We start from the raw sequence: 24,904 nt of genomic DNA, 5'->3' as shown, positions 1-24,904 counted from the left end.
CACAAGTCACGAGACATCCACAAAAACATCAAGAGCGCTTGTGTAATGCAGCTCTCTCACATCAACAGCACAACCTTGGACAATAGATACAAAGATTACATCAACAGCCCAGAGTAAAAGCCAATTATCTGACACTGTGACAAGCGATACATACGAGTCTCACATTAATAACACAATACTGTAAGTCTTACATTTTAATGTGTTTGTAAAACAGTTTATAGGAGAAAAGGTGTAACACTATGTTACAACTGGAACGAACTTGATAAGATTTGTAGACATAGAGAAAGCTGCTTAATATTGATTTTATCTGCCTGCCTCTCCTTGTTTTCACCCTCAATGACATGATCACTTTCACAAACCCTGTGCACACTGGAAACATGTACAGTGTATGTAGATGACTGCAGGAAAATAATGTCAAAAATACCATACCACATCCACTCCAGACAAAACAATTCCATTGCAGCGTGGTGTGTGTGAGTACGATGAGGCAAGACAGAGACATAACGGTGTAATTCCAAGTTTATTTTGAAGTTCGAAGTAATACTTAACACTTAGTCAAAAAATAAGTTTTTTTGTTTGTTTGTTTTTTTAAAGGCCATCTCAACTTGCAATAAGTAAGCAGCCTTAGATTGTAATCGTAGATATAATGTTAACCTTTAACAATTCCCAGAAATATTTCAGTTTTCTAAGAGTGAAAACTGGATGGTCAGTGGCTATGAAAACTTTCAAGCATCTGAAACTTTCGGTTTTTAAACATCTTCTTTATCCTCAATATTTTGCTTACAGGGCACACCAATTAAACAATAATTTAAAAAAAATGCCTTCAAAACAGCTTGAATCCGAAGAGGCCGACATAGTGTAGGTCAGGGTCATGTTTGAGGATTTTAGCTCCTCCTTCAACACAAATTGCTCCACTGTAACTTAACTCAGCTAACTTTTCCTTGAAACACCTGTTTATAGGAAACCAACTTACTGACAGGAAGGGCAGTATGTGAGACTGCAGAGTTGAAGGAAATAATGGCTGTGAAATACCATCAATGAAAGAAGAGAAGAGCCGGCAAGGTTTCTGCTGGCCCTACACACCTCAGCAGCATTCTTGTCACCAAACTACCCTTTTAAAGTCACTACGGGTCAGTTGCCACCTGGACCACATGGAATCTCTGCAGCTTCTTTCCTGAAACTATCCACCTCTGTCTGTTTGCAGCTCCAAAACAATCTCAACTGGTTGTACGACCCTCACAACACAATTATACCACTGCGCATACCACTGTTATTTCCCCTCTGCCAGTATTTCAGTATTTGTAAATTACCCTTATTATATGTCAGTTATGTGCTGCTTGTTAGTAAGGCATGTCCATTGCTTCTTACTGTTTGTCTTATATATGTCATAGGGAGAATGGTATATTCTTATCATCCTATTTTACTTGTATTGGGCCAGACCAAAGGAGTTCCTGTATTTTCTGCAAATAGCTTGCGCTGAAAGTTACTTTTTATTTGGGAACCAATAATGTTCCTGAAACTATCAAGTTTTTTTTTTTTTTTTTTAAGTGATTTTACTTATTTTGTCCGTCCAGAATTGGCCTGCACATTTGCATTAAAAAAAAAGTCTTTACATATGCTCAGCTCATTAGGCTCCTACGGCACATGTGTCAGAGTAGGAGCCTGCTGGGTGATGCTTCCCCAATCCTTAGTGATATCTAATACTAAGGCCAAGTCTGCAACAACAGGTGAACATTCAGAAAGTACCCACATAAACTAAAGGGAGGCATAATAGCCCTCCTCTGCACACAAAGAACACAGTGACAGCAGCATTGGAAACTGTGATGCTGTCCTCCTGAGCCAGGTCGGCTGAAAGACCAATTGAAGGCGCACACCTCTAAGGCAGCTGTATAGAAGATGACGGTTGGAGGAAGTGTCAGGAAGTTCAGTTGAGTCACTATGTCAGGGAGTCGTGGATTATCCCCATGATCTTGTTTATCATAAGGGAAGTATTGCCTGGTGTTCAGATGCTCATTTTCCTACAGGCTCTGTCTCTCAGTGGATAGCTGCTCCTGAGCTCCAGAGTTGCCCAAAAATGGCATAATCATAGGTACAAATTGAGCTCTGTGAAACATTGATGGAAGCCCAACTGTTTGCCCTGCTGCACAGAGCTCACACGAGTCGTCACCAAACTTTCACTGTACTGAATCAAATACTGTTCTGAATCATATGCAGAGTGTAGGGAATGGAATATAGCAACTGACTAGGGACTTAAATAAATAATAATGCAAGAAATGCAATTTTTTCTATCAGAACTTTAATTATCTTATCTCCATTTTTTCACCTGAACAGTTTTAACTGTCTACATTGGAAGTCCTGCCTCACACAGCATTGCTTACCAATAGCCTGGGTGGGCATTTCAAGCTTTTAAGCTGTGAGAAAGTGTTTATCTACCTGAAAATAGGCCATGCTGAATGAAAAAGCTTTATAATTCGACAATGTAACTCACACATTAGATGGAGCTACTGATGGCAATAAGGCTGTTGGTCTCACCAGCGAGGCTGTTTCGGAGAATTAGGATAATCATTTAAAGATATTATAAAAGCTAACAAGACTAAAATACAGTATAGTGGCTCTGTGAGGCTGTAAAGCTCAAATGCCAACAACCATGTTTAATAGAAGTATACTGAAGAGACAAATATGCTTTTCTTAGATTCCACCAGGAAGGCAAGAATGTAATATCTGAGATTGGTGCAAAGCCATGCTATTATAATGAAGTAACAGTGTGACAGTTTGGGAAATATGCTAGTTTGTTTTCTTGTTGAGAGCTAGATGAGCTAGAATACTCTCATATGAGCGCTTTAATATGAAGCTACTGCCAGAAGCCTTTTAGCTTAGCTTAGCTAGCCTAGCCCAGCACCACTAAAGCTCACTATTTAAGACATTATATCTTGTTTGTTAAATCTGTACAAAACCCAAAGTGTAAAAAACAAAAAGTTGTGGTTTTCCTCAGGGCTCCCATGCCAGACTATTTCTTGTCCGGGAAGGAGGGACTTGCTGAAGTGGGATTTCAAGTTCAACAAAAACTTAGAACAAAAGTAAACTTTGAGCTGCAAAACACACAGACTCTACAATGTCCTGCTATTTTGACAAAAAGAGTGGGACTGAAATGTCCTTTGTGAAATATTAACTGTTTGTATCCTTGTTTATTTAACTGCATGGTGGAAGAGTACAAGCAGTATAGTATTATGGTAACTTGAAACACAGGCATCCTCTGAAATGCCAACCAGGACTAGATGTAAATTTCATAGAATAAAGACGGACAAGCGGCCGCCTCACCCTTAACAGTAGCCATATGAAACTCCTGCTTGGCAACCGCAAAAGGCCAAATACTACACATAAGCCAAAAGTCTATAGCTAGCAAAACCCTTGTGAAATGTCTCTAATGTATTAAAATTACATACTACTGCACTTTTCCATTCAAAGCCACCAGTCAGCTACCTCTATTAAGTCTCAATTACAACTAGCTAAATGGCAACCAAACGCACACAAGTTCCATATAGATGACATACCCTGAGCTACCTGTAAGTAGAGCACAATAAAGCCGGGGAAACTGTTGTGTATTTCTAATTAAAACAGTCAAATGCAGTAACAGAGTAAACTGTCTTACCTTAAATCAAGTCTATTTCTGGGCAGCATAATCCACCACTCCATTTAAATCCGGCTCTGCTTGAATAACCACAAGACATCCCAGAGTCAGCCAGTCCACAATTTAAAACTTGTAGACTACAAAAAAGAGTGGTCTAGCGCAGGTTCTTCTGTGACGAGTAACTTGCAAAGACCAGTTGATGCCTTCCTTGATAATGGAGTGGCCAAGTTAGCAGCTAAAGATCTGAATTTGCGACTTGGGACGCTATAGATTAATACGAATGGCCCCTGTGAACCCGACTGAAAGGCCATGTCTGTACAATAATGAGCTTATAATTATGTGCTTTGTGCTGGAAAATTTGCTTTCCTCCTGTAACATTTCCCATTCTAACTTCAATTTTGCAATTTGTGCATTTTTGCATAACTTTAATGCTTTATGTATCAGTTAACACACAAGGTGATTCGTTTTATACTTCAAAATTAATTCTGTGATGAATGCTTAAGAAAGGTCCACCGCTTTTCTATTGCAACACTCAAAGAAACTGGTCCAATATTTTATTTTATATCTGTAATGACTGTTTACCTTTAAAGGGAATTTGTTTGCTCATTATGATTTTAAAAATGAAATTATGACTCTTTTAATGCCAACATCACAGTCATGAACTAAAGTCCTGTTTTTCAGTTGGAGACAAGTTTCGTCAAACCAGTATTAACAACTCTATGATATCATGCATACAGTAATCCAGTGCTAAATACACAGATACACCTGTTAAGAAAATACAGTCTACAATTGTATAAATCACCATAAATTAGCACCATTGTCAGAATGTAGGCATCATGACATCCCATTTCAGTTTTTCCATCTGACCCGTGGAAGGTGCTTTACAACATATCCCACCACAGACATTTTGACTTGTCACACACACACACACACACACACACACACACACACACACACACACACACACAGACACACACAGGTGCAGTTAACATCAATGAGGCTGCATTCCATTTAGGTAAGCCAGTCCATGCTGGCCTCCTACTGGCCATTCAGTAGAACTGAGACACTGTTAACGTTATTAGCTACATCGGTGCTTCTCTTGCTATGACAAGTAAAATCACCACAGGGCTTCAGCGCTTCTCCAGGTTATATGGCGAAACCTAAAACATTCCATTAATGTGAAATTAGGACAGTTCTTGCGTGATTTCACTCGTGGTGAAAGTATTCAGACCCTTTCCTAAAGTAAAATTAACTACTGCAATATAAAAATACTTAGTTGCAAGTAAACTTATATACTTCCACTCAAGTGAAATGTATATAAGTATTATTAGATAAATGAACTGACAGTATCATAATTAAACGTGTTCATAATACAAGAAAAATACCTTGTAATATTTAGTATAATACCAAGTATTATACTAAATATTGCTATTGATCCACTCATATGTAAGTAGAACTTAGTTATTTTTGGTCCGCGTTCATGTGTAACAACTGAACTGTAAAGTAACAGTAAGGTGAGTAAAAAGTACAATATCTCCCTTTGGATTGTATTGAAATCGAAATATTATATACATATATATATATATATATATATATATATATATATATATAATATGTTATCAAATGGGAATACTCAAGTAAAGTAGAAGTACATCAATTTTGTATTTAAGTACAGTACTTGAGGAAATCTAGGCTGTAGTTACTCTGCCATTTCGACCTGTCAAGGTCGAAGCTGCCAGGTGCAGCAATAATAGCACTAATAAATAGCCTCATGATAACGGTAGAAAGTGTCATGTTGTATCAGATTATATTCGTGTTAAGATTTGTTATTGTCCTGATGAGGATATGTCGGTCCTCCCGCCTCTCACTGACGGACACTGGGCTGCTAAATTGGCCACGGTGGGAAAATATCCCAGTGCCGGTTGCTCCCCTCGCCGGCCACCAAGCGGCTGCACTGCGCGCTGCAGCTTCGAGCGCAGCCCCCTACGTCTCCGTCTCTTCCTTTTCCTCCCTCTCTCTCTCCATCCGTCGCCGGCAGCACGCGCGCGCGTGTTCGTGTGTGTATGTGTGCGCGCGCGCGCGTGCGTGCTGGTGTAATCTGACAGCACGCCGGGGCTGCGTTTCCTAAGAAAAAGCTCAGCTCTCTCAGTTTTCCGCCTGTCTTATTGCCGCTCTCATTGTCTTTGTCGACAGTGATAAAGAGAGAGCAGGTACCAACTGTCCATTCCGCCAGTTTATTACGAGTTGCCTTTTTTTTTTTTTTTTTTGTTTGCTGCTCTTCACAGATGTTATGTCAACACTTTTTGGGTGGTGGTGGTGGTGGGGGGGGGGAGGGGGACTCCCGGTTCTAATGGAATTTGTTGTGGCTGTTTTGGTCTCTTCTCTCTTTCAGTTCACCAGGGGCCTGTTTTTGGAATAAGAAAAGCATTGCTGTTTTCTGACTTTGAGAGAAGAGAGAAGGGACTCCTCTGGATTTTCCTAAGGAATTTATTCGGACAGCCCCGGTAAGTGGACATTTTCATATCACACAGCTTGATGATTCCCAATGCATGCAGCTATTTACCACACAGTTTATTATCAAGCAAAAACTAAACAAGCTTATCCCTCATTTTTCCACTGTTCTATTTTAATTACAGTTACCGGGGCTTTGCATTCTACCGCCTGGGTATATAGTAAGTGTATAGACTTTTTCTGCATCTTCTAATTGTGTGAATTGCAGCTCGAAGGGGCTCGTCCTTTTCCTTCATTTGTGGAATTCGAGTGTCGGCTCGGTCTTTTTTTTTTACTCCCAAGTTCTGTGTCGTGCAGCGATGTGAGTAGGCGCCCAGGGTGCATGTTTTTTTTTTTTTTTTTTGCATTACCTTGGAGCCGCGCTACGGATAACGTTAGCGCCCGGCGTGCGCCGTTAACACTCCAGATGGTGGCGAGATATTTGCAGAATTCCTTTTATCGCTGTCGTTGATAACACACACACACACACACACACACACATACACACTGCGCTCAAAAAAAAAAAACCAGAGCCGTCTTTGCCCCAAAACGACGGTCTGCCCCCCTTGCAAATAGATATCGAGGCTGCTCAGGCACCTGCAAACAATCGGAATTGGTGGGATATCCTGTGCGTTAGTTCTGAGACGTGTTGAGAAAGTTTGGGTAAATGTTTGGTTCTGACAACTGAGGGCATTTGGGTTTGTTTGACTTTGAATCTGTGTGTGCGTGTGTGTGTTTGTGCGCGCGCGCGAGTGCGTGAGTGCTTCGTGCGCGCGCGCCCAAGGGGTTCTGACTCAGGTGATGTAGACGCTGGGTGGGCTGTGACTCACCCAGTTTACCCATTTTGCTGCTGTTATCTGACAGGCTTTCATGTCAGATTTGACTGGTGATTGACACTGGATCATGCGCAGTAGTGTGTCAGCACAGGCCCTCCCCTCCATCTCTGCCTGCTATATTTGGAAGTTACCAAATTCCATGATTTATACAACCCTTTCTCTGTGTTATGGAGTGTTTGTCAGACTACTGCTGACAAGTGATTCATATATAGCCAATTACCCATGATTTCCAGTCATACTTTGCAGCCCCCAGAAAAAAGTGGAAAGCCAATAAAAGGCAGGATAATGAACTGAAAAGTTTGTGTGCCTCAGTATTTTGTGGCAAGCCAGGCCAAGGAGAAGCGATCGCAAATGAGGGCAAGGACAGCGCACACTGACAGAGAGATGTGTCGTCCCTGGCTAGTGTAGAGTGACAGAGGGCTAAGTGAGCATGACCATCGAGGAGAGGTAATAGCATTACGGTCTGCCAGCCATGAGGCAGTGCAAGAGATAGGCTACCGTTGCATTTCAAGACGAACTAAATGGGAAGCACACAGGGTAGGAGACAAACGGTGACATGCCGGCTCTCAAAATGTAACACCTACGAACACCCTCGCATGCCTCAATAATACACTCGAGCTAGTTTTTACTTATGATAATCATTGTGTTTTAATATTAAGTTGTTTCTAGCTGTGAACCGGCGCTATCCTTTTTCTACTGTGATTAAGGCTGGATTTAGCATCACTTCACTAATGTTGCCCTTGGGTTAGAGATTTGTTGATTCTGAGCGTATGAGGCATAGTTTTCTCTATCTATCTATTTCTCTCTCTAACTATACATGTGTTTCTTTGCACTTAGCGCTGAGGAATATAGGAGCACCATGGACATCATTAAAAACTGATAGTGCATCTATGTTAAACGAAAATATCTAAATATAACACTGCCTGTGCTCAAGTGGAAACGAACAAATCCAACAGAAACACCGACAGGAGACAACTACACATTAAGTACTATCACTTGAACAGGAAAATGCAACACGACGGAGCGTTGAAATACAGCAGTCCTTTAGGCCAGTTATCCCCGTGTGTAAAGACAGTTTTAAGCACAGAAGTGGATTTGAATCATTCGCTGTCAGCTGTGAATTTCTCGCAAAGCTTTCAAGGATTAGTCCCAGGTAAGAATGTCCCCTGCCATCCTTTACCCGGCAGCGCTCGCATTTTATAAACTGGCAATGTTTGGAAAAATTTCCTTCGTCCTCCCTTTGAGTGATACTCCCCAAACTACTCGCCAGGCCCGCATCAATCACTGTTAGATGGGGTTTGAGCAACAGCTAGAAGGAGGAAGCAGGGAACACAGGTCTCTCTTTGCTCACAGTTGCTAAAGCTCCTCCCCAGTGACCCCCGAGAGCTACAGCCTGCTTTGCCAGGTAGATAGCCGCCTCTCTGCAAATCTTCCTCTCTCATTAATTATGCCTTACGATAGGCTGCACTACTCCGACTGTGATGACGCCACACCCCCTTTTTTGCCGCCTAATGCACCTCCCTGGAGAGAGACAGGAGTAAGCTGTAATTATGGTTTATAAACGTCATCCAGGTGACATAATCGGGGCATGGCTGAGATGGCAAGGGGCTGTCATAACAGCTGCTAATAAATTTATAGCTGTTTTGGTTTTTTTATTTTTTTGCACTGCACATTTCTTAGGCTGTCTTACAAGATAGATACGCCTTTGTCAGATGTCGAACACTGCGTGCAGTGTAATGATTAGTAAGGAAAACAGGTGTGTACAGTATTACGAGAGAGCAAATATCGCCCAGTTCTCAGCAAAAGGGGGGGGGGGCAGTAGACCTATGGAAAAGTTGGAGCTATCCCTGTGTTTTTACTGTGAGGAACACCTTGACTGCAGTCCAAGGCTCGGTATGCCGAGTAGCCGGCTCCCAGGGGCCATTTCATAATGAGGATGCGCTGTCAGATAATTAGATACACCTGGCGCAGGCGTTTTCAGGAAATTTTGATTCATCCCAAAATAAAATATCTGCGCCTGCCAACATGAAAGCAGAAAAAATATCCTGCTGTCACATTGCCTCTTCACTCACGGTGGCAATGTTTTATTTATTTATCCACATTTTAATGTTCTTGGATTAGGCGGGCTTCATTCTGTGCTAGCCGACGCGTTAGCTGCCAAAGTTTATCATCTCTTGCCGAGCGAGCCGCTCACTCATAAGGGTGCCAGTGTCCCTCCATGGACATAGACTCTCTGAGACTAGACGTTCTGATGGCGCTAAAATTTAACAGCTCCCTTGGCTGTGCGGCTTGAGATCCCATTTCATTCTGACCCTACGACAGTGGTGTGACCGATACAAATCACTCCCCGGAAAGCTGCGCAAACCCCAGTGTCACACGACGTTAGATGTGCCTAGTCACGTGTCTGCAAATAGGAATGGTACAGGTGTGTATCAGGGGGGAATATTAATCTTATGATAATGTGTGTATCTCTGCTTTCACTGATGATGTTTCAATACAGAAATGAAATGTTTCAAGATTTTGAACTCCAATCAGAATCATGCACGCATGTATATACAGCGAGCAGTGAATGATTAACTGAATTCACTTTTAACACCCACACATATGCACACTGACACACGTTTATACAAAAGGTCAATGCACACAAACACAATCTTAATCAACACTCGAGTCTTTTTCTCAGGTGTTGATTACAAGATGCTGCTTGAGATGAAACCCTCTCACCTGTGCTTATTTATCAGGCAAATGGCTCCAGTCATAAATCAGACACTCATTAAGTTGTTAAACAACAACTTTTGCCTTTCGCAGGAGACGTCAGTGCTATTAAGCCTGATGTATGCAAAACAGTAGTAAGGTGAACCATTGCAGACTGCTCATATTATCCAATTAAGTGATGTTTTTTTTTTTTTCCCCACTTTGGTCATTTTTTTATTTGGAAAGCCCAACACAGATACTTAAATTGGTATCAAGAGACTGTAATAAAAACTACGGATTAACACGGTACTTACTGCAGAATAAACACAAGTGATACAGCTGAATTGTACTTTTTTTGTCAACTGATAGCCGAGTGCGAACATGACAACGAGTTATAAATAAACAAAAATGTTTAATTAGCCAGTTTAGTTGAGTTTGCATGTTCTTTACTGGCATACAATTTTTTGCCTGTTTCTGCTAGAATGATAAGCATCTGCTATCATCGCCCTGAGACATTTTTAAAAGGTGCACTCCTTGAAATGGCGCATATCTGAAATAGCTTTGCTAGTAACATGATTCCTTTTTTTTTTTCGTAGCAATTTGAAGTGAGTCTGGGTACAGTAATGTCCGCTGAATTGTTGCCATAAGTGGCAGCAACAGGATGATAGTGAATGCTAAAACATAGGCATCACATTACCACGTAGTAACAAATTCAGCCAAGTGACTCAGTATTGTCAGTTACACCACAGTATCTAGCTAAAATGAGCTAGACAGATCTATTTGCTTTCCCTATTAAAAAAAAACAAACATATTTAGGTATCACGATGAAAATGAAGAGCGTACGGATAATTCAGATCAAAATTCTCTTCATTAAGCACTACACATGTATGGTACAGCTGGACCTGAAGGGCTGCGTTACTGAACAGTATATGTCTGACAGCAAATATGATGTCAGTTTGATCCTATCATTTGATCTGGAGCGTCTTAGTCTCCTTATGAACCTGACAGTCAAATAGGTTTCCTGTCCTTCCTTGCTTCAGTGGGGACACGGTAAAGGAAATCCAGCTGTGAACAAGTGTTACAATTTTCCATGATAGGCAATCGTGCGGTTTAAACTGGCATCAGCTTCAAAGTATTCAAAGCAATACTGTAGGGTAAATGCAATATTTTCGAACTACACAAATGATATCTTTTAGTATTTAAGTATGTTGCTATGACATTTGTATAAAATATAGGATGATGGCAGTAGTTGAAATTGTAGCTGTGACATATTGTTTATTTTGTTAGTGCTCTACTTTTATTTGCGCTTGGCTTTCTTTACCTTGAACCCAGGACCAAACACATTATTTAGCGTTACCTAAATTCTCTCTCACGGTAGCAGGAGTTCAAACCGGGGCTCAGTGATGCATGATTTGAAATTTCATCTCAGCAGTGAAGGCTGTGGGGGATGTTTCCCGTCTTTCCTTGACTTACTGTATTGTTATTGCCTAAGGAAAACCTGCGTCCGTATGGTGCAAGTGAAGTTGGGGGGGGGGACCTTGCTTCATTTCTGCTCTGACATGACAGGCAATCACAGAACTGATAGATACTGACCAAAAGATGAGGACAAGAGGAGAATGTCAACAATGCGCACTGGGCTGTACATAATATCATGAACATGTGTGCAGTATAATGCAATCCACTACAACAGAAACACAACCTACAGCTTGAATATTGCTAGTAGGTCAAACAGAAGTTCTATGAAACACACATGATTTGAATTTTTCTTTACTTACAAAAGGTATTATTCTATAAAGGTATACTACTTATTGCAGGGCTGTTTGTATTAGATTTCACCCCTTGTATGTTAGCATAGTTTAATTCTTCATTTGATGTCGTAGGTACCAGCTTAGATAATGACTTGGTGTTGGTTTCTAGCAAATGCCCTCTAGATCTTAAGCCCTGACCTTTTTGTAAGCCGCATGTATAGCACGATGGTGTGGATATTTTATCTCTATACATGCCATTGCTGTGGCATTCCTCTGCTGTCTGCTCCCTGAAAGATTTCAGAGGGCACTGGTATGTTTGGTATTTGCATGCTAGTCTACTGGGATATGGCAAAGAAGAAAACAGAAAAGGATAATGTAGGCAAGCTGGAGCCAGGGTACTCTGCACAGTTCGATGCTGCTGCCTCTAACCGGCATGCACAAGAGAAATCAATTAGACCTACTCGGTTGCTATCCAAGGGACACCCACCATGGGAAAGGGTAGAAGGAATCAAAGCGTTTGGAAGAAACAAAAAAGAAAGTAGCAGGAGGGGAAAGTGAACTCGAGTGGCAGTTTGCTGTATTCTTTGTCAGAACAGCCACCTCTGACCTCAAGATAACATTCATTCTCTGTGTTTTCATCCAAGGCATGCTGATAATTCAGGACATTTCCCATCTCTTTTTTTGACACTGATTCAAAGCTTTCTCTCTTACTGTCCTTTCAGGCCCGTGATGAGAAAAAAGAAAGGCGGGCAAAAAAGCTCCTTTCAAGAATATTTTGATGAAGCCTTAGCTTAGCTTTACCTGCGGATGCTGCAATCTCTGTTATCCCCGCAGCCTTAGATTCCAACTATTATGTTTATATTCATACCTTAGAGAATTCCAGGAGTCACTTGGAGGTCACTGTGAACAAGATTTCGTTTCCACACCGTGACGGGCACCACAGTTTTTGTTTTGCTGAAAAGAAAAGAGCAAACAAGTTGGACTGGTAGGGTATTGCACAGTTTTGAAAGTTGTATCTAAACAGGGTTTAGTTTTAAAAAACACTTTTTATTTGGCTTTATAGAAAAACTCTGTAAGGTCCCTCAAGATTAAAAAAAAAAAAGATTCTTCATATCAAATATGAAAGAGTCCAAGTATTGTGGTATGATCAGTGAGGCTAGTATCCACAGCATATCATTTATTAATAGTATTTTACAGCCAGTGAAAGTACAGTTTCACTTTAATTTAAAAATAAATGCAGTCCCACAGAAAATGTAGAGATCCTCTGAATCCTACTTCCAAACTTAACTAAATAGACATTTAAATCTATATGTGGATTTCGCAAAGATAATGAGAAGATTATTTTGCATAACTGGCGGAGATGATTGAATGAGTTACGGCAATTGATGCTTTATGCATATCTCATTGAATGGAGCTGAGGTCTGTACTGTAAATACTGAGGTTGAGTGTGCACAGCACGGATTTCACAGGACCCCAAGGCCTCATCGTCTTTGATCAGAGTGAAAGAGGACACTTTTTGATCAAGCCCTACCTTGGACATTTAAATCAAACCCCTGACAGGCTCGGCAGCCCCAAGGCTGGGAGACAGGGTGTAAAAGCTCTACACATCGGAGAAAGTGGGCACCCCTGAAAGTGTGCTAGAGTCTATTGTATCTTACATTTTAAAATCTTTTTTCACCCTTTCCCTCGATGAATATCTATGAGTTGGTGATAGGGGAGTTATTCCATAGAGTGAAAAATGTAATTTGACAAAGACAACGTGTCTCATGGAGTCTTTTAAATCGTTATGATTGCATAGAGTCTGCAGTGTAACGGACCTGGAAACATTAATGAACAGGAATCCATAACTTTTTTGTCTGTTATGAACAAATCTGCTATGGAGGAAACTGACATGACAGACAAGAAAATGACAATGTACAATTTAAAATGAAAAACAAAAACGAAGATCCTGTGCTGATAAAACAATGGAAATTCTTAACAGCACAAGCTTAGAGAGTAGTTTTCCATCTATAATCCTGTGTGTACAGTTAGCTCAGTCCCCTGACGGAGCACACATGTAAACACAGCACCCCCACCTCCCACTCAGCCCTGCTGTAGGTTTGGCTGTGGGTGCTCGGCAGATCCCTCGGCATCATGAGAGAATAACAATGAGGGTTTTGGGAGGGATCAGTTCCCAAGCACAGAGCCATACTGGGTAGGGTTTATGTAAGACCCCGGCTTCCTGAGCTCTCTGCCAGTTTAAGACGACAAACAAATAGTACCAAGGAATACTGACTTGCCGAAGGGGGGGATTGCATCTCTTCATGCTACCCCCACTGCTTCATCCTCCCTTCACACACAAACACCCTCCCTCTGTTCATACACAAGCCTGGTTATGTGTCGTGGCTTGTGATACCAGGTCCCATGTGTATCCATGCAAGTTGATATGTGTTTTCACACCATTTGTTGGCTCTGCAGCACCATCACCCACTTTGAAGCCACCCCTTTCCCTTATCTTCCTCTTCCTCCCTTTGTTTTCCCCCTCATATGTTCCAATGAAAGAAAGCTGGGATCTGTCAAAACCCATCCTTTCTTATTTCTGGCTTGTCAACTTTTTTTTAGGTAGGCTGCCACGGAAATTCACTCAGCCCTGACACCCCAGTGGTTCTTAAAATGTCAAGACAGGTAGAGGCTGAAATACAATTTACAATATGTCTTACCATCAGTATTTCCTGTTTTCACATCATGATGCCGTTTTTCTAATGAAATGACTAAGTAATAGCAGTAGATGAGGCTCTTAATCTTTCAGTAAATATTGAGGATTTATAAATATTGCTAGATCTACTTAACACATTTTGAATCTCTGTTCATCGCTTATCTCTAGTTATTCTTACCGAAATCAAGTGTGCAAAAAAGCAAAACAAGCACCACCATAGCAATCATGTCGACAAAAGTGCCGGTCCAACTCAGGTTTAGGCTCATTTCTACATAATTGCAACCAGCTAATGATAAGATGAAGCCCACAACACCTTGGTGATAGGTGCATTTTTAGAAGTAAAAGTGTCTGAATTTCACAACAGAAAGCACCCAAGGCTGCCGTTTTAATCGGCTAAATCTGGACTTTACTGGTTGGAAAAAAAAAATATCAAGGGTCAAAGATGCATAAATAAAAAAATTTCTCTATCATGCAAGTACTGAAAAGTCAAACCGGAGGATCAAATTAAGTAAATACATGCAGTTGAAAGTTGATTTTCAGAATATCCCAGATGATAGAAAAGACACAAAAAAGAACAAACACGGTGAAAAGCACAGTTTCTCAGTCATTTCCTTCCCAAGACACTATGAGGAATACATATTGTATACAATATCTTCTGACATGTAGTAGTCCAGAGCATGGTCTCCCTTTATTCCTGCATAGCACAGAAATAGATAGCATTAGGATCCATTGAGTTGGGAGCAAGGGGAAAATCGATGTAAGGTGAAAATTAAATTTGGCCCAAAGAGCCTTTAGGCAAAGTGCAATTTGAAAACACATCTTTTATTTTCCCCTGGGCGTCTGATAGGGGCGGGCATGAGATGGACGATGGATCTAACCATCATGGAAAAAGGCAGAGGTATGCCATGAGGGAAAGGGAAACACCCTCATCTCACCCCTAATGGCCCCCCCCTCCTCCTTTGATTATCTAATTTGGTTAGGGCCATGCGTCCCTTATCGGATCATATCAAAGGTCAGAGGCGTCCTGTAGACAAATCAATCTCCCCGTCTGAGGAGTCGCAGAGGAAGCATGGATTGAGGGAGAACCAATCCATCTAGTGGGCCTCGAATGAAAGTGGGTGAGGAAAAAGAGAGGTGAGGGCAAGAAAAATTATGGCATCTGCTGCTCGGAAAGAAGTGGGCGAGAGATTGTACTGTTGACTTGGGGAATGCGATACGCTCAGAGAGAAAAAGGGTTTAGAATTTTTGCTTGCAATATAAGAGCAATTCTTTAAGAAAACCTGGCATATCATGGCCTACCTGACTGCCAGATAGGTTTGTCACTGATATTTCCAACAAGGCTCGACTGAATTGTGATTTTGGACCATAAATAATTTGGCCCGACAAAAAAGAATAAAGAAAAAAGAAAAAGAAAAAAAAACAACTCTCTAGTGGTCACCATTGCCTGACACTATTAGCTCTGTGCTCTAGGTGTGAAGATAATCCGGTGCTACACATCACCTCATGCATGGCTTCCCTCATTTAATTCAGTTTTGTTCATACAAATAGAGCTGGTTTACAATTGTTCTGTTTTGTGCATTGACCTGTCTAGCCAACTGGTGCAACCCATACAACCTAGCATCCTCTGCACAAGATCACAGCTAGTGCTGAAACGATTAGCTGAGTGACTGAAAATGAACCCATAGCAATTTTGAACAGCTAATTTTCAATTAATCAGTAAAATCATTTGTCAAGCAAAAATACCAAATGTCTGCTGGTTTCTGGTTGCTGGACTGTTGGCTGGAGAAAACACGCAGTTTGCAACTTAAAGGTGCCCCATGGAGTTGTTTTTTTTGCCTAATGGACATGTTGTTCCTCCTAAACACATTTGCAAAGCCTATGTTCTGGAATTTTTGAAACCTGCATTTTTTACGTCCTTGTTTACTTGCTGATAGTCTTCTTTATTACTTTCTTTGTTGACACATTGCTGTTTCTTGTGACATTATTGCCACCTGCAGATGAGTGGAATTGTCTGAAACTACTTGCAAGAGTGTTTATTGGTTCAGCCCTATGCTGATGTGTGTGGAAGAGAACATAGCTACAAAACATGGACCCACTCATAAACATATTGCTCATTAAGACTATTAATGGTCAAAAACCCCACACGATACGTGTAATTTGGGTTGATATTTGCAAGCAAAATGAGTGGTTTGACAGGGGTAGTACAATACAGAATCAAGGTTTTGCGTTGGCATTTTGAATGGGTTGCATTTTAAAGGCTGCAAACAATACAGCCTATAAGATATGGTATAAGTTGTTTTTTATGGTACAAATATTTTCCAATATTTGACATATTGTTCAAATTGTAGTCTTCAAATAAATGTCACTCGCTTCATACAGTTTAGTTAATTGACAACTAGATAGTTTTTTAAAGGAGCAGTTTGATGTTGTCACTTTGGGCTCCAATTGTTTTTTTCTGATATCAAAGTCTAAATAATTCATCAGCCAAAACTGTCAGAGTAAATAATAATGAAAACAATTATTAGTTGAAGTCACAACACGTAGTAATATACAGCTTTTAGGGAGGTGCATTAAAGGTTGTTCATGAGAAACATTGCCGCAGTGAATCCACTATTTATCATTCCTCTCTTTCCTCCACCAATACTCCAGACCTCTTAGAATGCCCATTAACAAATAGTCATAATTAAACCAACGATGCATAAACATACTAGTGGTGGGCAGCAGTCCTGAGCAAAGTTTATAGGTGAGTACAAATCATCCACAGTTTAATGCCAACAAGATGTTTAATTTGGTCCCTCTGAGTGTGCAATTAGTTCAATTAGCCTCAATCCTGCACAAAGAAGCACATGCAGAATGGACCCAGGTTGCCCTCTGGTCTCTCCACATTAAAAGGCAACAGTGTTTTTCCTCATGTAAGATTAAAACTCACTGTGTAATAACTCACCAGAGCCTCCCCCTCCAGACACTGTTGCAACGGTTCAGTGTGAGATAATGTTTGCTCAAGCAATTCTCAATGAGATTCAGCGCTCCGGTGACACCATTACTCTAAGCTCATTGCCTAGTCAGTTTGGGTGGGTCTACCCTGCCTTAGAAAGTCAAAGTGCAGAGGTGCTAGAGGAGCACCTCTCAAGGCAGATTACATGTCTGTGGACGAGCGGATAGGCTTGCACTTCACCTCTGCCTCAGACAAGCGGGTTATTATCTTTTGGTGGTTTTTTTTTCATGCTCTTGCCAGTCATGTAATGCATCCAGAACAAGATGCTCTCCTGGCAGCCCGAGCAGGTGGACGACAAGGCAGCTTACACATTTTCACTAATTGCAGGCAGCCAGTGAAACATATCTGAAATGAAGATGATGGCACAAGCCTGCAGAGGAAGTCAAAGCAGCCTAGGCCCGAGCCAAAGTGTTTTAAATGGATTACACCAGTGTGTCATTGCGATTACACACTCCTCGCAGGGACTGCGACAAGATGAATTGTATTTTATGGCTTTACAGCAGATCTTTTTTCTTTCTTTTCTCCTGCAACTTGAATGCATTTTTGTCCCACTGCTATGTCGCGTTGTCTGAATGTGGGATTGTTTTTGCCTTTGAACCACCTCACAAACAGTTCATCTGCTACTTTTCCTTAAGGGGACATTTTCTGTTTATCTCATGGTCGAGTGGCTGACTGAGAAACCGTGTATATATATATATATACACATTTTCATGCTTTGTAAATGATATTTCAGACTTATTTGGGCTTGTTTTGTATGGCTAAAACACTAGAACTTGCCCCCATTTTGCACCATGCATCATAGCATTTCAGAACATACGCTTGCTGGTGAACCCCAAAGGGCCTCCGAAAATGATACATATAAATACATAAAGCAGTTTTTCTCTACACCTCTATATACTCTAGGTCCAATCATTCACTTCCTGTTTCATAATAATGTCTCATCTATCCTTTCCTGTCAGTATAACATATGACTGCAGCCATGTCATTTCGATGCCATTTACATGACCTCACATATACAGCATAGCAAAAATTCGCTACCTCATTTTCTAATTACATAGAAATCAAAGCAAAGTCATTTACAGCTAATTTTGACCACTAACTGTCATTTCAAAGGAACAGTTTGACATTTTGGGAAATATGCTTGTTGGCATTCCCACCAACAGTTAGATGAGGAGATTGACATCCGTCTCCGGTAAATATGAAGCTACAGCCTGCAGCTTGTTAGCTTAGCTTCGCCTAAACAGCCAGCCTGGCTCTGTGCAAAAGTAACAAAATCTGCCACCAGCACCACTTAAGTGCAATAATTAGCATTTTATATCTAATCTGTTAAATTCATTAAAAAAATGTGTAGAAATGAGAAGTTGTGGTTTTATGGGGGATTCGGCATGGGACTATTTCTTGGATGGGTGCAGCGATTTGATAGCAACACTAATGTGATTTATTGACTATTACATAGTTGATGCAATCACTATTATTTGAGTTTGTTGGTAGCTGTGTTGTTCCTGTCTGGCTGCCTCCTACTATTCAATTCCTGTACACATAGACCTACACATAAAATTATATGCTTAAGGGTTGTCATTATATAAAAAAAATAAAGTCCTAACAAACAAGAACTAACTTCAAATTAATACAAAAGCAAGCCTAGTCTAAACTTTGTCTATCTAGAATTGACATTGTTTTGTGCACTCATGGTGCTGCCGCTATCTTACTTCAGTGACAAGCTAACAGGGAACTTCAGATTTATTGTCATGGTCATGCAAATGTAAGACAGTTATATTTTACAAAGTCAGCAAAAAGCCTAATGTTAATAAAAAGTGACAACCCTACTATTTATATAGTCCATGCACATACAAAGTGGTGGTGCGTCTCTATGCTGTAATAATAATGACTTGCAAAGATACAATTGAATAAATCCATGTTAAGATAACAACTGGTGAGTCCTGTAGTTGATTGCTGTGGGGTATCCACAGATATACTTCACTCTGTGCTTCACAGAGCTCTGCCCATGCTGCCCTCAGCACTGAAACAATCCCTCAGTCTCTCCTCTTCAAGTGCCTACAGGACTTAATGCTCTTACTGGGTTTATATCAGTGAACACACTTGCACCTCAAGCTAATCATAGCACTAGTGTCTATGAAATTTGATCGGTCTTAACAATGACCATTGTGTGCTCCTATTGAGCACCATACAAATTAAGCTCTGTGCTGGTGGCCAGTGGGACAATGTATTCTGCTGGCTTTATCACATCATGCCTCGGCCTACTATTAATCTTGTGGACTGTTAGGGATGAATTAATGCACTAAGGGATTTGTAAGGCTATGGATATGGATTACATTGTCTAAGAATATATTTGAATTGGTCTCTGAATGTAATTCCAGTGGACTGAGATTAAATTGACCTGATAAGACTCTGCTGTAACAAACCACATTATTATTGCCCTTGTCAGTCTGTTGTGGATGGCAAAATGAAGCAGTGCTCCCATAATCCTGTTCATCTACAAGAGGTCTGCATCTCTGATTGAATTTCATAAGTACAGTTGGTGGGGATTGGCTGGAAAGTGATTGCCATTTTGTTTAATATGTCCTCTGCAGACTTCTGCCTCTCACCTTCGAGCTCCTTTTTACTCTCAGTTTCTCTCCTATTACTACCGCATTGGCTTGTGAATTAACTACTCAAAAAATTTATGAACGATTCACCACTGTTTGACCATAAACTGTCCACGCTTTAAGGATCACAGGCCATGAAGAATGTAACATCCAGAGGAACCTCTCCCTCTACCAATCAAACCACTACCCACAGAGATGTCTAGACTGTGGCTGCTCTCTGTCCTCGCTCTGTTTTTCTACTGCATTACATCACATTACTGTATCATAAAGCAATTTGTCTTAATGCTCCTTGCACTGTAAAATCATCACTACAGTTTTGTATCTAATCCCGACCTACAGTGATTTTTTTTTACTCCTCATAATTGAAAATTATGTTCTTAAATGACTCATTAAGCGTTGCATATTTTCTCCCACACACTGAAAGCATTTCCTCCCACTTTTTTGACAGTCACATTAAGAGAAGTTAATGTGTCGTGTCCATTCCAAGCATCTGCGCTCAGCAGAGGCAATTTCAGAACAGTTTCAGGGTAGAAATCTGCACCCCTGGTTGTGCCTAGCAAACAATGCTCACACCTCTGCAATAATGTGGTTTCATTTTTTTGGATTATTCCTGTTTACCTCTTTCACCCGTGGTGACACAGCAAGGACGACTTCTTCTCGTGGTTTCTGGCAGTCCAGTGTGTGCTAAGACTGCTACAATGATTTTTAAGCCAGGGAAGATGAGGAAATTTGCATTCAGCTCCAGGCTGTGCCACAATTGTGGTGGAGCATCTCCACAGAGAAACACTAGCATCCAAATTTAAACTTGCATATTAATAGAGAGTGGTAATGATTCACCAGCGACACTTTCCATTACCTCTTGCACCACTTCTGCTCCCTCCAAAGCAACCTGTTTTCTCAAACACATGAGAAATATGGGTGGTCTCATAGCATGAGAGGGAAAAGAAAGATCCAACATATAACATTAAGCTTGGTGGTCGCCCCACTGAACCAATGAATTTTTTATAAACTGTCTCCAGAGGTTCATAAACATTGAGAGAGAGAAAAAGAAAGACTGAGTGAGCAACAGAGATGGGCATGGGGGGTGGAGAAGGTCCCATTTTGGGGCCTTGCAAGATGTTTTCATGCATCGAGCAGGCATGGACACCTGCTTAGGTGAATTTACAGGGACACGGCAACACATGCAAGACTGTGTCACTCAATGTTTTTCTGCGCTCAGAGCTGACCTCACCAACCATTTGGCCCTGCTTAATGATTACCATAAATGACTGGTTTGCCGGCATAAAAAATGCAGAGTGGAAACGAGTGCCTCCGCTTCCATTAGTGGCCTCTTTTTATTGGAAGGGCCAAGGGATTTAAGAAGGGCCAAGTGTGCCCCCTGGGTATGGCCAAAACTCTCACTGTCCTCTACAGTCTGTCAAATAGACTTTTTAATCAACAACGGAGCTAAATGGACGGCTGCACTGATGTTGATATTCATAAAATGATTAATCATAGAGAGAACTCTGAGTGTGTGTTAGAGAAGTAATAGAGGGCAGGAGTATTTCTGCACAAAGAGCTCATCTTTGAAGAAGTAAAGCTCAATCAGTTGTAATCTTTTTTATATTCCTGAATTCTTGAATATCCTCTAACCAATCGAAATTTGGAGCTGGAGGATGCTGTTTGATTTCTACAGATTAATAGGTACTTGAATTGATTGCCTTCCGAAAAAAAAAAAAGAATGACATTCATTTTATATTACTGTACGCTACGGCCTTAATAATAGACTATACCAACTATTAAGGACCTACAAAGTAAAAAAAAAAAAACAACAAAAAAACCCCAAAACTTCCACAAATATACAAAACTGCATGAAGGTTATAAAAAGATGTCAAAAGATTTGTGTTTTCTTTAATAATGGGAACTAAAGAAAGCAATCACATCAAAGCAAGAAGCGGTCAGCTATACGCACATGATCCACAGTAATCTATAGCGCATAGATTTTTCAGGTCATTTAATCATTTGGGAGAATGAGTCCAACTTAGTGTTAATACCAGCAATTGTGAAGAAAGTTCCAGGCGGTGCACTGGGTGGCAAGGTGTTGCTGAGACAGTACATTCAGTATAATAAAACTGCCTTGTCTTAATCAGGGATTTGCGTTTCAATATGATCTGTGTTTTTTTTTTTTTTTTTTTTTTTTTTTAGAGAAAGCAACTTTTCTAGAGATAAATCCCAGTGAGGAAGAATTACATTGAAATCCAAACAAGAATTCAATGGTTACAGTGCATAGAAATTTACCACCAACTAGAAATACATTCAAACCACTGGTACAGAAACTGCTGTGATTAGAATCAACTGTGCAGACAAGTGCATTTTCCTTTTCTTTAAGTGGATAGATTAAAATGTAAAAGTAACTTCTATAGGCACTCAGGAGAAAGCTGCACAATAATATATGGTGGAGGGGGGATCTATTATGAGCATGATGACAAGAGATCAATGTTGCCTCTTATTCCCGGGGGCAGTCTGAGACTAATATACTCATTAGCATTAATACCAGCATGATATAAAGTGTACAGGCTTTATTTCTAATAGTCCTGCTACTGTCTGCAATGGGTAAAGAGTGTTATTCTATGAGCAAAATCTATCATGTTTCCTTGGGTATCCGTGGTTAACAGTGGAGGGAAATTGGATAGCTACTGTGGAAATGGTAGTGGGAATTGCGCTATATTGTACACCTTAAAAATATCTTTATTTGCACTGCTATGTCCTCCCTTTGAATTACTGTCAGTGGGTGGTAGTGTGCAGGGAGAGCATTTTAACAAGCAAGAAGAACACCTCATTCGGCGTGCCTATCACCATTTTTATCTACACTATACTATATTTAAATATAGATTCAGCAGATAAATTTCTGTCCATTGCCATATGTGCAGATGGATTAAATATTTATTTTTTTTTTTATTTCTTTTACAATTTAGTCATTAAGCACTTTTTCTAATGGCCAAAAACATCTTTTTCAGTAACGGTCAAAGTATACCCATGGGTTTCTTTGTGAGAGAATGAGTCTGTCATACAAGGCTGTATGATAAGTATGGGATTTATTTCTAAATAAATGACCCCCTTTTTAAAGCCTAGTTACTTTATCTACCCTAGCAATTATCAAGCTTAAACACGAGAGCTCAGAGCTCAGTGGACGTGAGCTATATATGTAACATCCCCCTAGACATTACGTTAAACCGTGTATACCTACAAAACAAATCTTGTAAAATGCTAATTTGGACACGGTTTTCTGGACCCTATCACGTGTGATCACATAACCATTTGTTAATTTTTAAATAAATCATGTAGAACACAAGATGTGGTCCAGATGAGTGTTGGGGGGGGGACAGCTGGAAGGAGAAAAAGCTAAGCTGCTGAGGCTGGAAAGTTTTTTAACAGCTGCTGCTGGCTAAGGGCAACAAGAAAGCCCGGAGTTGGGATTAAAAAATAAATAAATAAATGAAAAGTTTGTTGTGCATAGAGCTGACTTCTAATGAATGAATGCAATTTCCTGCACTCTTGAGAAATGCGTTTTTAATATACGGTTACTACATTGCATCATTAGTGAATACTGTAACTGTCAGAATTCTGGCCAGTTCCGCACGTCACTAGCAAATGTTGTGATTTACTGAGCAGAATACTGGCAACATTTCTAATGAGTTTCCTTTGTCTATGCTTGCCAAGCTCAATTTGAGGTTTTGTGGCTGTCCATTTAATAGACTTTTAAAGTAAATTGGGCTTATAATTACAATTGAAGTGCAAGACAAGGTTAAGCCAAAAGAGTGAATAATCAGTTATTTAGTTGGAACACCTGATTCAAAACAGCACATGAGTCATGAGTGATTACTGGTAACCGCATCAGACCACACTTAGTCCGAACAAACACCATACTATAGCAACCTTGACTTTTGTATTTGGACAGACCATTACTTTGAGACACTTTCCTAACAGAATGAGTGCGAGTGACCACTCAGACCGGTAGCCCTGCAGCTCCGTGTTTTGCCGACCCAAGACAAATAGTCTATAGTCACAACTTTCGACAGAGAAAAAGCATGTCACTAGCTTCCACTGGCGGCTCAGTTACGCAGGGCCGGCTTACTGATCGATAGGAGCCTGCCAATGGCAATGTCTGTGTTAATGCCTCAGCCTACTGCTGCATTCTCCCTCGCAAAGCCATTTTGGCAATCCCTCCCTCTAATTACATATGCATTCTTTGTTTTCTCTCTGTCCATTCTCTGCAACAAGCTTATGAAAAGGGCTAAAACACTCTCATCCCCTCATTGAATCCCCTCAATGAATTGATGAAATATTCATTTAGTTATGCCAAGAGTGCAGGGAAACTCAAAGAATGAGTTTTGAGCGTGATGAGTGCTAATACTGAAATGAGGGGGTTGTGTAATTGTGTGCTTCCTGCTGCATCATAATCATGTGCTTGTGTCTGACTAATAGCGGTTGTGTCCATGTCAGCCACCTTGTACCTGGGCTGGCGCAGATAGACGTGACGCGAGGGTAGAGGGAGGTGGGGACATTAAGAACAAAAGAAAGATGGAGGACACATGAGGGGAGAAGAAGAGGGAACAAAGAAGAGACAAGGAAGAGGATGGAATACTTTTCTGTCGGTTTCCTGTGTATTCAGACATCTCCAAGAAGAGTATACAACCACATTATTGATGTTGTGCTCTTATATCTTCTTTTTTTTTTGTTTTTTTTCACTTGAATTACAATATGACTTAATCTTCCATGGACAGGTTACTGTATGTTTTATAACCGCAAAACAAGAAAACGAATGCAAAACTCTTAGCAGAAATGGAATAGAAGCAAGTTGTCACTATGAAAACTTGGAATTTTTAATTAACATATAAACTTTGGAGAATGAGAGTTGTCATCAACTGTAGCCGTAATTTAAAACCCTTGAAACGAATAACGTAATAAAAATAATCTTAACTTTTTGATCTGTGATAGAACTGTGATAGAAAAAAAATGCCTTTAATGTTGTTAGTCTAGTCCGGTGATTGACAGGTAGGGTCTTTTCACTCTGCCCTTTGATCAGCAGCAGGTTGACAAGGTGCAACACATCCCAGAACACTATCGCACTATGATTGCTGTAAGACAAATGCATGCACACACACACACACACACACACACACACACACACACACACACACACACACACACAGTTTTTCATGATACAAACGAA

This window comes from Xiphias gladius, chromosome 12, assembly GCF_016859285.1.
Source record: "Xiphias gladius isolate SHS-SW01 ecotype Sanya breed wild chromosome 12, ASM1685928v1, whole genome shotgun sequence".
NCBI classification, from domain to species: domain Eukaryota; kingdom Metazoa; phylum Chordata; class Actinopteri; order Istiophoriformes; family Xiphiidae; genus Xiphias; species Xiphias gladius.
This window is presented reverse-complemented; position numbering follows the sequence as displayed.